The sequence below is a fragment of the Gossypium arboreum genome, chromosome 13 (genome assembly GCF_025698485.1).
Source record: "Gossypium arboreum isolate Shixiya-1 chromosome 13, ASM2569848v2, whole genome shotgun sequence".
NCBI classification, from domain to species: Eukaryota; Viridiplantae; Streptophyta; class Magnoliopsida; order Malvales; family Malvaceae; genus Gossypium; species Gossypium arboreum.
In genome coordinates, this window is record NC_069082.1 from 96,231,544 (window position 1) to 96,245,162 (window position 13,619).

Here is a 13,619-nt window from a genome sequence, read left to right on the forward strand (position 1 = left end):
TCCTTGTTACAGGGTTTGTCTTTGGCCTTTGTGGAGAGCCGCTATACAGTTCACGAAGGGAGGCGTCTTGATTGGTGGAGATAGGTACTTGCAAGCTCACGGGAGAGGCGTTAGTGTTATGCACAACTTGGTTGCAAGATTCATTCAACATAATTAATATTGGCACAACATTGATGCCTCTCTCGTGCGCTTGTAGGCACTTATTTCCGCCAATTGAGGCACTTTCTCATAATGACTCTCTGCGGAAGCCGGGGACAATACCTTCGTTGAGGGGTCCACCGGCTTCCAAACGGACACCTCGAAGACTTCCTCTAGGAGAGTTGGATCTCCCTCAAGAAGTGGGTTAAGGAAATACATACAAGAAGCTTTTTGATGTTCCAATAGATATGTGTAGAAATACAAGTTTATTGGTCAGCATTCTGTCAAATCTACTTATGAAGTACTATTTAATCAAATGGGAATGAAACATCTATTGATCTTTGTAACACTCTGTACTCGATCTGGTCATTGGGTATGAGATATGGGATGTTACATTTGTTGCCAGAGTAATTAGGATCAATTATACATATCATTTATACAATCAAATAAGTGTATTACACGTTCATAATATGTTACATAATTATTTCTGAGTCTTATACGAGCTTACGAAAGTTTTTTTGTTAACTCGAGATCGAATTAAGATTAAATTGTAAATTTTACAAAATATCTAGTTGACATCGCGACTTTGGAGGTTCCTTATCGTGATGTAATTCACTGACTTGATCTTGTCACGATGTTACGGGTTTGAAGTTGAGTTTTGATTCCAAATTGTTCAAAAGGTATTAATTTGTATTACCTAAATAAAACAATTCAATGTTTTCTTTCACCTTTCCAACCAAATATACATCTCCATTAGATTTATTTCTAAACATTAACACAATATATACATGAGCATTACATCATTTCAATTCAAACACATAAATTAAATTTCATGATATTTAACCATTTGTTCATTTGGTAGTAATTCACCTACATGTCATAATTGTTCTATTTATCCAATTCATAGCTGTTACCATTCTCAAATAGGAAAACTAACCATTTGACCATATCAATTTTACCATTTCTAGCCTTGCATATCAACAAAATTTCATATTATGCTAAATCGACTCAAATCTAGGTAATTTCATACATCAAAATGAAAAGAACTATACAGACATCACTGAGTTGAGGACACGAATTGGATGCTGAAAATCACCTCTTGAAACTTTGAGATCTACCTAAATTTGTGCACAGAATAAAGAAATCGTACGCTGAGCGGTAAAGCTCAGTGGTACTTTTATGATTTGAGTCAATATAACACAAGTATTAATCAAATGCATATAACTAATTCAAGTTCAATCTTTAGCCATATCACATACACATACACCAAAAGCTTCCAATATCATATGAAATATGCATATAACCATTTTGTATATCAATTCATAATATTAACACTTAAACTTATCATATCATCCATTCAACATTACAATAGAATTAACTAAATCATGTGGCGCGCTAAACCTGATTGTGACGGTTCTACTCAAATCTAGAATGTCACATTAGCCACTTACGTGACTCTCTTTACCGACAACCAAACACACCACAAAACCATCGTTCACACTTCACAATTTCACGCAATATATTTACATGCATAAACATCAATTATATCGTTCAGGGTAAACATATAAACTCTAAATCATGCTTCAATTGAGCTACTCTGATCAGTACAAAAACAAGGGTAAGTTTGTCTTTTCTCATGCAAACAAATCATACATATAAAGTTAAGCATACATACAATTTAAAGCATCTTAACTTAGATTATACTTGAAAGAAACAATTCAAAACGATAAGAAAGACTCATTTAATTACTTTGAAAAATCATCTGAACTTAGACTAATCGTAAGCTTATTAAAATAGTTTGAAAAATCTTTTTGTAAAATCGAGAGTAAAATTATGAAATTAACCAAATAGGACTTAATCATGCAAAATTTCAAGTCATTTCATCACATTTAAGGACTCTAATTGCATAGTATAAAAATCAAAACTATATTGCAAAACTATCAAAACATGTTCAATCACTCAGTATATCACGTTGCGATCACAAGACATTCCTCGTCGTGATGTCGATTCCTCGCCGCAATGTCATTCCAATGTCGTCGCAATGTCATCCGCAATTTCTCCAGAAAACAAACTAAAACTGCATATGACACTTTGACACATTACCAAACATACCAATTCGTGCATTTAGCCTAACTTCTCTAATATAATATACATAGAGCGTATTAACCATGTTCATACAATTCAAACTTACCAACACACAATTCAACATCCAAGGTAAATAGCTATGCTAACATGTAATTCCTAACTTCATAAATCAATTACTTAGCATACAGATTTTACATTACCAGTATTTTTATGTGCATCCAATGTCTATTTCATACCAATAAGTCATTTAAACCTTGCTACAACATCCAACATGCACTAAAAAATTTAAATCATTATTCACCTATAGGCATATGATAAAACATAATTTATACATATTTTTATCCCATGCTTAGCCCATTTATGAATGGTTTCTCCTCAGATTTGGTGAATTCGATGCTCCTAATCCTTTAATTTCATGTTTTATACTTAAGAGAGCATAGGAGACTAAAAAGAGCGAGAAATGGGCCGAAAATGGAGAAAACGGACCCACGTGGGCAATCAACAAGGCTTGGACTTCCTTACACGGACGTGTCACACGGCTGTGTCCATGTGGCAGGATTGAAGCAGGACTTACACGGGTAGACTACACGCCCGTGCCTATTCAACAACCTTGACCACGGGCTGGAGTAATCGCACAGGGCGTGTCCCTATCGAGCCCAAGTATAGTCCTATTCGGAAAAGGCCAATTTTTAGGGCTCTTAAGCATTCAAAAGCCTATTTAAACACCTGTGGAGGCACTTAGGGAGTAGGCGCAGAGTAGGAAGCAAGGAATTACTCAAGAAAAGCCGATTGATCCATCTCAGAAGCCGGATTCATCATTAAGACTGAAGATCTCCCTTTAAGTTCCTTTAGGAGTTTTGGGTTTTCTTATGTTTTGTTATCTTTATGCTTTTGAGATGTTTTCTTTCATAAGTATGAACTAAACCCCCTAAATACCTAAGGGGAATGAAACCTAAGATGGATCTTGTTATTATTATCTGAATTGTATGATAAATATTTGACTTGTTCTTAATTGTGTGTTCTTAATTCTTGTTTTGATATTCTAGGATATTTATTCAAGTTAAGCTCTTATTCAGAGGAGAAATAGACCCTGTCTAAGAGTAAATTTGTCATAATTAAGAGGAGTTGATTGCATGCCTAGAGATAGGGTGATAAGATTTTGCCCGATTAAGGTGAAACCTAATAAGGGAATCCATAGATCGAGTTAATGCAATTCTAGGGTGTTAATTAGAAAGAGATTTCAATTATTCAACCTAGGGTTAGACGTTATTAGTCTCGAGAGAGATAATAATATAACTTAGGGATTTCTACAGATCAAGTCAAATGAATAAATCGTCTGATTCAGAGTCAAATAACAAGTGAAGTCTAGGTGGATTTTTCCTTAGGTATTGTCTTAATCACATCGAATTTTCCCAAAAGTATTTTCCCAAATTTTCTTTCTGTGCATTCTTAGTTTAGTAGTTAGTTTAGATAACCAAACCTCTTAATTTTTAGGCTAGATAATAAAAAGAAAGTAAATACTAGTACTCGTGGTTCCTTTGGGTTCGACAATCCGGTCTTGCTGAACTATACTATTGTTCGATAGGTACACTTACCTTAATCGTGATAATAATTTAGTATCAAGAACGATTCATTCATAAATCTTTAAAACCTGTCACGAATATCACGTATCAGCATACAAACCATTTATCATGCAACTCAAACCATCATAACATGTATATTCAAAATCAACATTCTCAAGCAATCAATGATTAAAAGCTAGTTATAAAAGTCCATAAATAGTCCTTAAAATGTCGATTACAACCCAAGAAAATATCAAAGTCTAACTCCCCAAGTAAGGTTCCACATTGCCATCCTTATTGAAGTAGAAAGCCCAACACATACTCAAGAAAATTTAGCCTTGTTTTGGATCACTTGGATGACTCATTTCTCCTCCAACAAAACAATTATTTATCTATAAAATATACATAAAAGTGTGAGCTTTCATAAGCTCAGTGAGTGCTCAAAATGGCCACAAATAAACCACAATCTTAAGGTTATAAGAAAGCATACTATATCATTTACTCATGGCATAGCATTAAACATAACTCCTATAAATCATATTGATATATTGGTATATTGTGAATAAGAAACATGTATAAAAATATATGCATTGGATAAGCGGATCTCCTAACAGACCAAATAACTTATAGAGTTTACACCAATCTCATATAAGAGTAGTACATTGGCTAACACTCTCCAAACACAGCAACCAGTCTTAATAAAAGGAGCTAAGCTCACATTCCCTTATCTCTCCAAACCAGTCCTGAGGCCTCAATGGCCACATACATGACCAGAAAGTAGGTAGTACTCACAACGCTATGGCATACCAATGATATCCAATGGTTCTAAAAGATCACAATGCCAACATATTCATTTAAACACACATGTACTTACTATTTTATGCACACTTTCACATATCATATATCACATATCCATATCACTTAAATCAAATCTCATATAAGGCACTTTCAAGTGATCACATAACTCTCAAAGATCCATATCACATTGGTCTCTTATTGCGTGCATAAATACCAGCAAGCTCATATCATATTTAGCCATAATCACATAACATTTTCATTGACATTTCATGATAATTCACATAGTATATCACATATCATAAACATGATTTTCATAACGATAATAAATCGAATAGGGGGTATTTACACTCAGAACTTAGGATAGATGTTTAGGCTAACTTAAGATCCCTAATAACGCATTGAATTGTGCTTAGAAGCAGCAATTCTAACCACTCACCAGATTGCTTTCGGTTGAACGTCAAAGGCTAGGTAAGCTTCTCTTTGCCTTTGCCTTGCTCGTAGAAGTTCTCAATTGATCCAACACTTTGCATACATAATAAAAACATTACGCATTCATTAATAAAACCTTATTCGCATCTAAACCACAGCAAAATCATAGATCTACACACTTTTCTATCACTACCGAAAATTAATTAGTTTTGTCAAAATAAAAGATTCCTTGATAAATCTTTGTTTGTAAACCTAGAATTTGATTTCAAACATTGTAAATACCATTTAATTACAAATCTAAGTTGTGATTTGGCTTGTTAATGATGTAAATGTCGATATGTTTTAGCCAATTAAATTGGCTTAAGTTAAGTGCTTGATAAGTAATATATGTAATGCAAATAATGCCTTTATATGTTAGCTTGTTTTGGTATGTTTGCCATAGTGGTAGATATAGTTAAATGGATGCGGTTTTAGTTAGCTATCAATGTTTGAGTAATGATAAATTGTGATGATTTTGGCATAATGATTTGGTATAATTTGAATATGGAAATGATTAGTTTAAATGGTTGATTATATATGGTATGTTATTTATATGTTTTGGTGGTTTTGGTTGCTTATAAGTGACTTGAAATGGTACCAAATAGGTTGATTTATATGCATGATTGTAGGGTGGAAAATTGGCTTTTCAAATGGCCTATTTTTGTCCACACGGGCAGAGACATTAACGTGTGTCTCAGCCGTGTGCGACACATGGCTATGTTATACGGCCGTGTGTCTCCTAGGATAGCCCTACAAATTTAAGTCAGTCTCGAGCATGGGCTAGAAAAACAGGCGTGTGGTTGGCCGTGTAACCCAAGTCAGTAAACCCTCTAGCTTTCCCACGGTCAAGGCACAAGGGCATGTCTCTAGCCGTGTGGTGCAAGTCAGTATGTATACTCTATTTTCACACGACCTAGGACACATGCGTGCCTGGTAATCGTGTGAAGCACACAGCTTGCTTACACGGGCATGTGACCTAGGAATGTAAATTTTTTCTAAGTGTTCAGAAATTTTTATATGTGATTCGTTTAGTCCCGAACCATTCTTAAGCATGTTTTAAGGTCTCGTAGAACCTTATAAGGGACAATGTGAATATTTGCGAATGGTTTTTGATAATGAATGTATAAATGTATGTGAATGAGATGTGTTATTCGGTAATGCCTTTTAACCCTTTTCTGGCGACGGATACAAGTTAGGGGTGTTACATTTTATCTGTATCAAAACTACGGTTTAGTCGATTTTAGGACTAACGTGGTGTGTGATTGTCTAGCTATACATGGCATATATATAAATTGGGTAATGATTCCTGACTGTTAAAATTTGTTTTTATATAGCAAATGGATCCCAAATAAGCCATAGCTGATGATGTGGAAAGCAATGCGCCTGCTCCTGCTCAAGGGGCAGTGTCGGCCAATTCTACACCTATTTCTAGTAGTTAGGGAGGAGAGGCTAAGCAAGCCTTCTTCCAAATGATGACTGAGTGGTTCATGAAATTTGTATGAATGAATCCGACTACTCAACAACCTCCACCTCGACCTGTTCCTCAACAAGTTCCAGTTGTGCCGCAAGTGATAGATCCAATCTGATTGAGTAAGCCACATATTAATAAGATTCAGAAACACGGGGCTGAGGAATTTCAGGCTACAGTTGATGATGATGCTGAGAGAGCTGAGTTTTGGCTTGAGAACACTATCAGAGTATTCGATGAATTATCCTGTACTCCAGAAAAATGTATCAAGTGTGTGGTATCTTTATTCAGAGATAATGCATATCACTGGTGAAAAACGTTAACATCGGTGGTTCCTAGTGAACGGATCACCTAGGAGTTCTTTCAATCTGAATTCTAAAAAAAGTACATAAGTCAAAAATTTCTCGATCAGAAACATAAAGAGTTTCTAGAGTTGAAACATGACCGAATGACTGTGATCGAGTACGAAAGAGAATTTGTATGATTGAGTAAATACGCTCTGGAATATGTGTAAGCGGTCCGTTGATGGGTTGAATAAAAATATAAAGCTATTAGTTGGAATTCTAGAAATTAAAGAATTCGTTGTTTTAGTTGAAAGAGCTTGTAAAGCTGAAGATCTCAGTAATGAAAAGAAGAAAGCAAATTCAGAGGCTAGAGACACCAGAAAAAGATTAATGAATAAGCCATATCAGTCTTCATCAAAGGAATTCAAAGATTCATATAATCGTCCGAATGTTTGAATAGGATATTCAAACAAGGATCGTGTTAAACAACACTCTGGTTCTAAAGTTCAAGCTACATCAGTAGCTAGTGTTGGTAATGTGAGAGACAATAAACCTGAATGTCAGCACTGTGAACGACGACATTTTGGAGAATGCTGGAACAAAAGAAATAAAGTTTGTTACAAATGCGGATCGTTGGATCATTTTATGCGAGACTGTCCAGAGTTGATAGAAAAAGAGAAAGTTCAGAACACGAGGTCGAATAACACTATAAGAGCCCGATTTAGACCTTAGTCAGAACAGTGGTTTTGGGACCACAAATCTGAGTCATAAAAATATTTTAATAATATTTTTGGTGTTTACAGTATGTGAATTAATATGTGTGAAAGTTTCGTGTGAAAATTTTATCATTTGTGTGCTCAATTTTATAAAAGAACTTAATCGCATAAAATACAAAAGTAGCATGCTATATGTTAAAAGTGCCTAATTGTCATGGCTTATTAAATGAGAAGTCCTTATGTTGTGAATAGACCATGGATGGTGGATATTGACATGAATAGCCATCCATTATGAGATTTTTAAATGTTACTAATAAGGACATTTTGGTAATTAGTTAAATAAAACATAATTTAATAAAACCAAAGTTAAAAGTATGTTCATCTTTTTCATTGCATATCTGAATAGGCAAAGAAAATAAAGTTTTGGAGAGCATTTAGGCTTCGACATTTACAAGGCTCAATTGGTACGTGTTTTGAGCTCGATTTTTAATGATTTCCATGTTTCTGTGATTGTTGCTTTGTGTTCTATCAAGCCCATGCCCTAATTCATGAAATTGATTATGATTTTGAAAGATGTTATAGTTGAATTTTTGAGCTTTGTGATGTTAATTGATCAAATATGAAAGTTTGATTGTTGTGAAAATGTATTAAAATGCTATGTGAGCTAAATAATAGAATTCGAAAAAGTATCGACAAAGTTACGACATCCGACAGCCCCGTACGAACCATAGGAATAGTATAGGGTACATATGTCATGACATAGGATTCCGAGGTGTGATATCGTGTAAGACCACGTCTAGGATGTTGGCATCGACTTGTGATTTATGTGTAAGACCATGTCTGGGACATTGACATCGTATATGATTTCATCTAAGACCCTGTTTGGGATAGTTTTGATTACATGTAAGACCACGTCTGGAACGTGGCATTGTACGAGCTTTCCGAGATATCCGAGTATCCTTATTATTTCTAAACGGTTCAACGGGCATTATTGAGAAATAAGTGATCAAGTGAAAGTGTATCCGATTCAGGTATGTGCATAAGGTATATGGAACTTGGAAATGAGAGGTAAAAATGAATATGATCATTTGAGATGTGAACTAAATGAAAATGTGATGTGTTTAAAAGTAAATGATTATGAACAAATGAGATACATGAGAAATGTGATCTTGTAATTGTGTTTTACCATGATTCATACAAATAAATTGGTCTATAATTGTTTATGTGATAAGTTTATTTGTATATAGCTTACTAAGTATTGGAAAGCTTACTTTGTGTGTTTTTTAATTGTTTTATAGATTATCGAAGCTACCGCGAGCTCAGGGATCATTAAAGATCATCGTCACACTATCGAACGATATTTTGGTACTTTTGAAGTTGTAAATATTAATGTATGGCATGTATAGGCTCGTGAGTAAATGATATGTTTTGTGTTAAGATTATAGCCATAAGATTTAGCTTATTTTTGGTTGGAAATGTTGTTATGTTTTTAGCCATATAAGTTGGCTTATGTTATGTGCTTGATAAGTGATATAATGTGATGTATATGATGCCTTATGTGTAGGTTGTTTATGTGATGTTGAAATGGTAAGTAATGTAGCACGAAATAGGTAAAAATGTGATGATAGAATGCATATAGATGTTATGTAAGTTTATTAATTTTGGCATAATGATTTGGTAGGTTTTGGTTATAGAATTGGGTAATTGAAATGGTTGTGTATAGATGGCATAATATGTATATGATTTGGTATGTTTTGCTGCCTATTTATGTGATGTAATGGTTTCAAATTGGTTGCTATGTGTGCATGAATTTAGGGTGGCAAATTGGCCTTGCAAATGGCCTATTTTTGTCCACACGGGCAGAGACACGGGCGTGTGTCTCAGCCGTGTACGACACACAGTTATGTTACACGACCGTGTGTCCTCTAGGGTAGTTCTACAATTTAAAGTCAGTCTCGAGCATGGCCTAGACACATGGGCGTGTCTGGTGCTCGTGTGAGGCACATAGCTTTGGCACATAGGCGTGTATGGCCATTTCGAAGGGTGCACGGGCTAGACATACGGGCGTGTGATTTTTCGTGTGACCCATGTTAGTTTCGACCATGGCCAAGGCATACGGGTATGTCTCTGGCCGTGTGGTACAAGTTAGTATGTATGCCTTGTTTAGCCACGGCTTAGATACACGGGCGTGTCTAAAGCCGTGTGAGGTACACGGCCTGATCACACGAGCGTGTGATCTCTGTAAGTTTAAAAATTTATTAAGTTTTTGAGATATTTTGTATGTGCTCGGTTTAGTTCCGACCTTTTTCTAAAGCATGTTTAAAGTCTCGATGACCTAAGAAAGGGACTTTGAAATGATGTTTGACTATGATATTATGATGTGTGGATGATATTTGTGAATTGATTATTAAATGTTCTGATATGTCCCGTAATGCCTCATAACCCTAATCTGGCAACGAATATGGGTTAGGGGTGTTACAAACACTGTAGCTAGAGGTAGACCACCCAGAAACACGAAAAATGTGAGTGGTGGTAGAAGTGTGACATGAGATATTGCTATGAGATTTGATGTTAGAGCACCTGCCCGAGCCTATGCTATTCGCACTCGCGAAGAAGCGTTATTTCCAGATGGTATAACTGGTACTTTTACTCTTTATGATACTAAAATTATTGCATTAATAGATCCAGGATTAACTCATTCGTATATATGTGTTAACTTAGTATTTAGTAAGACTTTGCCTATAGAGTCTACTGAATTTGTAATTAGAGTATCGAACCCCTTAGACAGGTGTGTTTTGGTTGATAAAGTGTGCAAGAATTGTCTGTTGATGATTCAGAATAATTACTTTTCGACTGATTTGATGTTGTTTCCATTAGATGGGTTTGATATAATCCTAGGTGTGGATTGGCTAATGTTGCATGATGCTATTGTGAATTGCAAAAGAAAGATGATTGATTTGAGATGTCAGAATAATGAGATTATTCGAATTGAGTTAGATGATCTTAATGGTTTGCTAGCAGTGATTTCATCGATGCTAGCTCAAAAATATATAAGAAAGGGTTGCGAAGCTTATTTTGCTTATGTGCTTGATATGAAAGTGACTAAAAAGAAGATTGAATCAGTGCCAGTAGTGTGTGAGTATCCAGATGTGTTTTTTGGAGAGTTATCAAGATTACCACAGATCCAAGAGGTTGAATTTGGCATTGAGTTAATGCTAGGTACAACATTGATATCAATAGCTCCGTACAGAATGGCTTCGACAGAGTTAAAAGAACTAAAAGCTCAGTTGCAAGAATTAACCGATAGAGGATTTGCACGATCGAGTTTCTTGCCCTGGGGTGCTTCTGTGTTGTTTGTGAAAAAGAAATATAGAACTATGAGAATGTGCATCGATTATCGACAGCTCAATAAAGTGACGATCAAGAACAAATATCCACTACCGTGAATTGATGATTTGTTTGATCAGTTGAAAGAGGCTATAGTGTTTTCAAAGATAGATTTGAGATCAGGTTACTATCAATTGAGAGTTAAAGACTCTAATATGCCAAAAATTATTTTTTGAACGAGGTACGGGCATTATGAATTTTTGGTTATGCGTTTCAGACTAACAAATGCACCTACTATCTTTATGGATTTAATGAACCAGATTTCAGACCATATCTAGATCGATTTGTTGTTGTGTTCAAAGATGATATCTTAATCTATTCGAGAAATAAAACTGAGCATGCCTAGTATTTGAGAATTGTATTGCAGACTCTGAGAGATAAGCAGTTATATGCAAAGTTTAGTAAATGTGAATTTTGGTTGAGTGAAGTTGATTTTCTGGGGAAAATTGTGTCAGCATCGGGTATTCAAGTCCATCTGAGCAAGATTTCTGCAATAATGGATTGGAAGCCTCCAAGAAATGTATTTGAAGTCTGTAGTTTTCTGGGACTAGCTGGTTACTATAGGTGATTTGTGAAAGACTTTTTGAGGATTGCGACTCTGTTGACGAGATTGTTTCAGAAAGATGTAAAGTTTGAATGGTCTGAGAATTGTTAGAAAAGTTTTGATCAGCTAAAAGCTTTATTGACTGAAGCTCTGGTGTTAGTACAACTAGGATTGGGTAAAGAATTCATAATCTATAGTTATGCATCGTTGAATGGTTTGGGTTGTGTTTTAATGCAGGAAGGCAAAGGCTTATGCCTCGAGACAGTTAAAGCCACATCAAAAGAACTATCCTGCACACGATCTGAAATTGGCAGCTATTGTTTTCACATTGAAGATGTGGCACCATTATCTACTCGGTGAGAAATGTCATGTTTATTCAGACCACAAGAGTTTAAAATATCTGATGACTCAGAAAGATTTAAATTTGTGATAGCGGAGATGGCTAGAATTGTTAAAAGACTACGAGCTAGTAATTAACTATCATCCGGGAAAAGCAAATGTTGTTGCTGATGCTTTAAGCCGGAAGTCTTTGTTTTCTTTGCATGCATTGAATACTCAGTTAGCTTTGTTTAATGATGGCTCGATTTTAGTTGAGTTGAAAGTGAGACCGTTGTTTACACAACAAATTTGTGAAGCTCAGAAAGTTGATAATGAAATGTTAGCAAAACGAGCTCAGTGTGATTTGAACCTTGATTCAGAATTTCAGATTGATGCTAATGATAGTTTGAGATTCAGAGGTCGAATTTGTGTTCCGAGAAACTCAGAGTTGATTCGGATGATTTTAAATGAAGCTCATAGCAGTCGATTATCTGTACATCCGGGAAGTACGAAAATGCATAACAATCTGAAACAACTTTATTGGTGGTCTGGTATGAAGCGTGACATATCTGAATTCGTTTCAAAATGTTTAATCTGTCAACAAGTTAAAGCTGAGCATCAAGTACCGTCTGGGTTACTTCAGCCAATTATAATTCCTGAGTGGAAATGAGATAGAGTGACTATGGATTTTGTGTCGGGATTGCCCTTATCTTCGAGTAAGAAAGATGCAATTTGGGTTGTTGATAGACTGACCAAATCAGCTCATTTCATTTCTGTGCATATAGATTATCTGCTTGAAAAACTTGCTGAGTTGTATATCTCTGAGATTGTGAGATTGCACGGAGTACCTATTTCTATTGTTTCAGATAGAGACTCGAGATTTACATCACGTTTCTAGAAGAAATTGCAAGATACATTAGGTACGAAACTACATTTCAGTACAGCTTTTCACCCACAGACGGATGGTCAATCCGAGCTGATTATTCAGATACTCAAGGATATGTTGAGATGTTGCATTCTTGAGTTTAAAGGTACGTGGGAACGATACTTGCCATTGATTGAATTTGTGTATAATAATAGCTTTCAATCAAGTATAAAAAAGGCACCTTACGAAGCTTTGTACGGTCGCAAATGCCGAACACTTTTGTATTGGATTGAGCTCAGTGAGAATAAGATACACGGGGTTGATTTGATTAAAGAAATTGAACAGAAATTGAAAGTGATTCGTGATAGTCTGAAAGTAGCGTCAGATCGTCAAAAATCGTATGTAGACTTGTAACGGAAAGATATTGAGTTTCAGATTGGAGACAAAGTGTTTTTGAAAGTCTCACCGTGGAAGAAAATACTCTGATTCGATCATAAAGGTAAATTGAGTCCTAGATACATTGGGCCGTATGAGATTGTTGAGCGTATCGGGCTGGTTGCTTACAGATTGTTGTTACCATCTGAGCTAGAAAAGATTCATAATGTATTTCATGTATCGGTGCTTCGACGATACAGATCAGATCCCTGGCATGTCATTTCCCCGACTGAAGTTGAAATTCAACTAGATTTATCGTATAGTGAAGAACCGATCCGAATTCTAGCTCACAACGTTAAAAAATTGAGAAATAATAAAATTTCATTAGTGAATTTTTTATAGCATCGACACGGGGTTGAAGAAGCTAGTGGGAGCCTGAGGATCTATGAGAGAACAATACCCAAACCTATTTACGGGTAAGATTTTCGAGGACGAAAATCCCTAAGGGGGGAGAGTTGTAAAGTCCAGTTTAGACCTTAGTTAAAATAGTGGTTTCAAGACCACAAGTTCGAGTCAAAAAATTATTTTAATATTATTTTTTGTGTTTACAG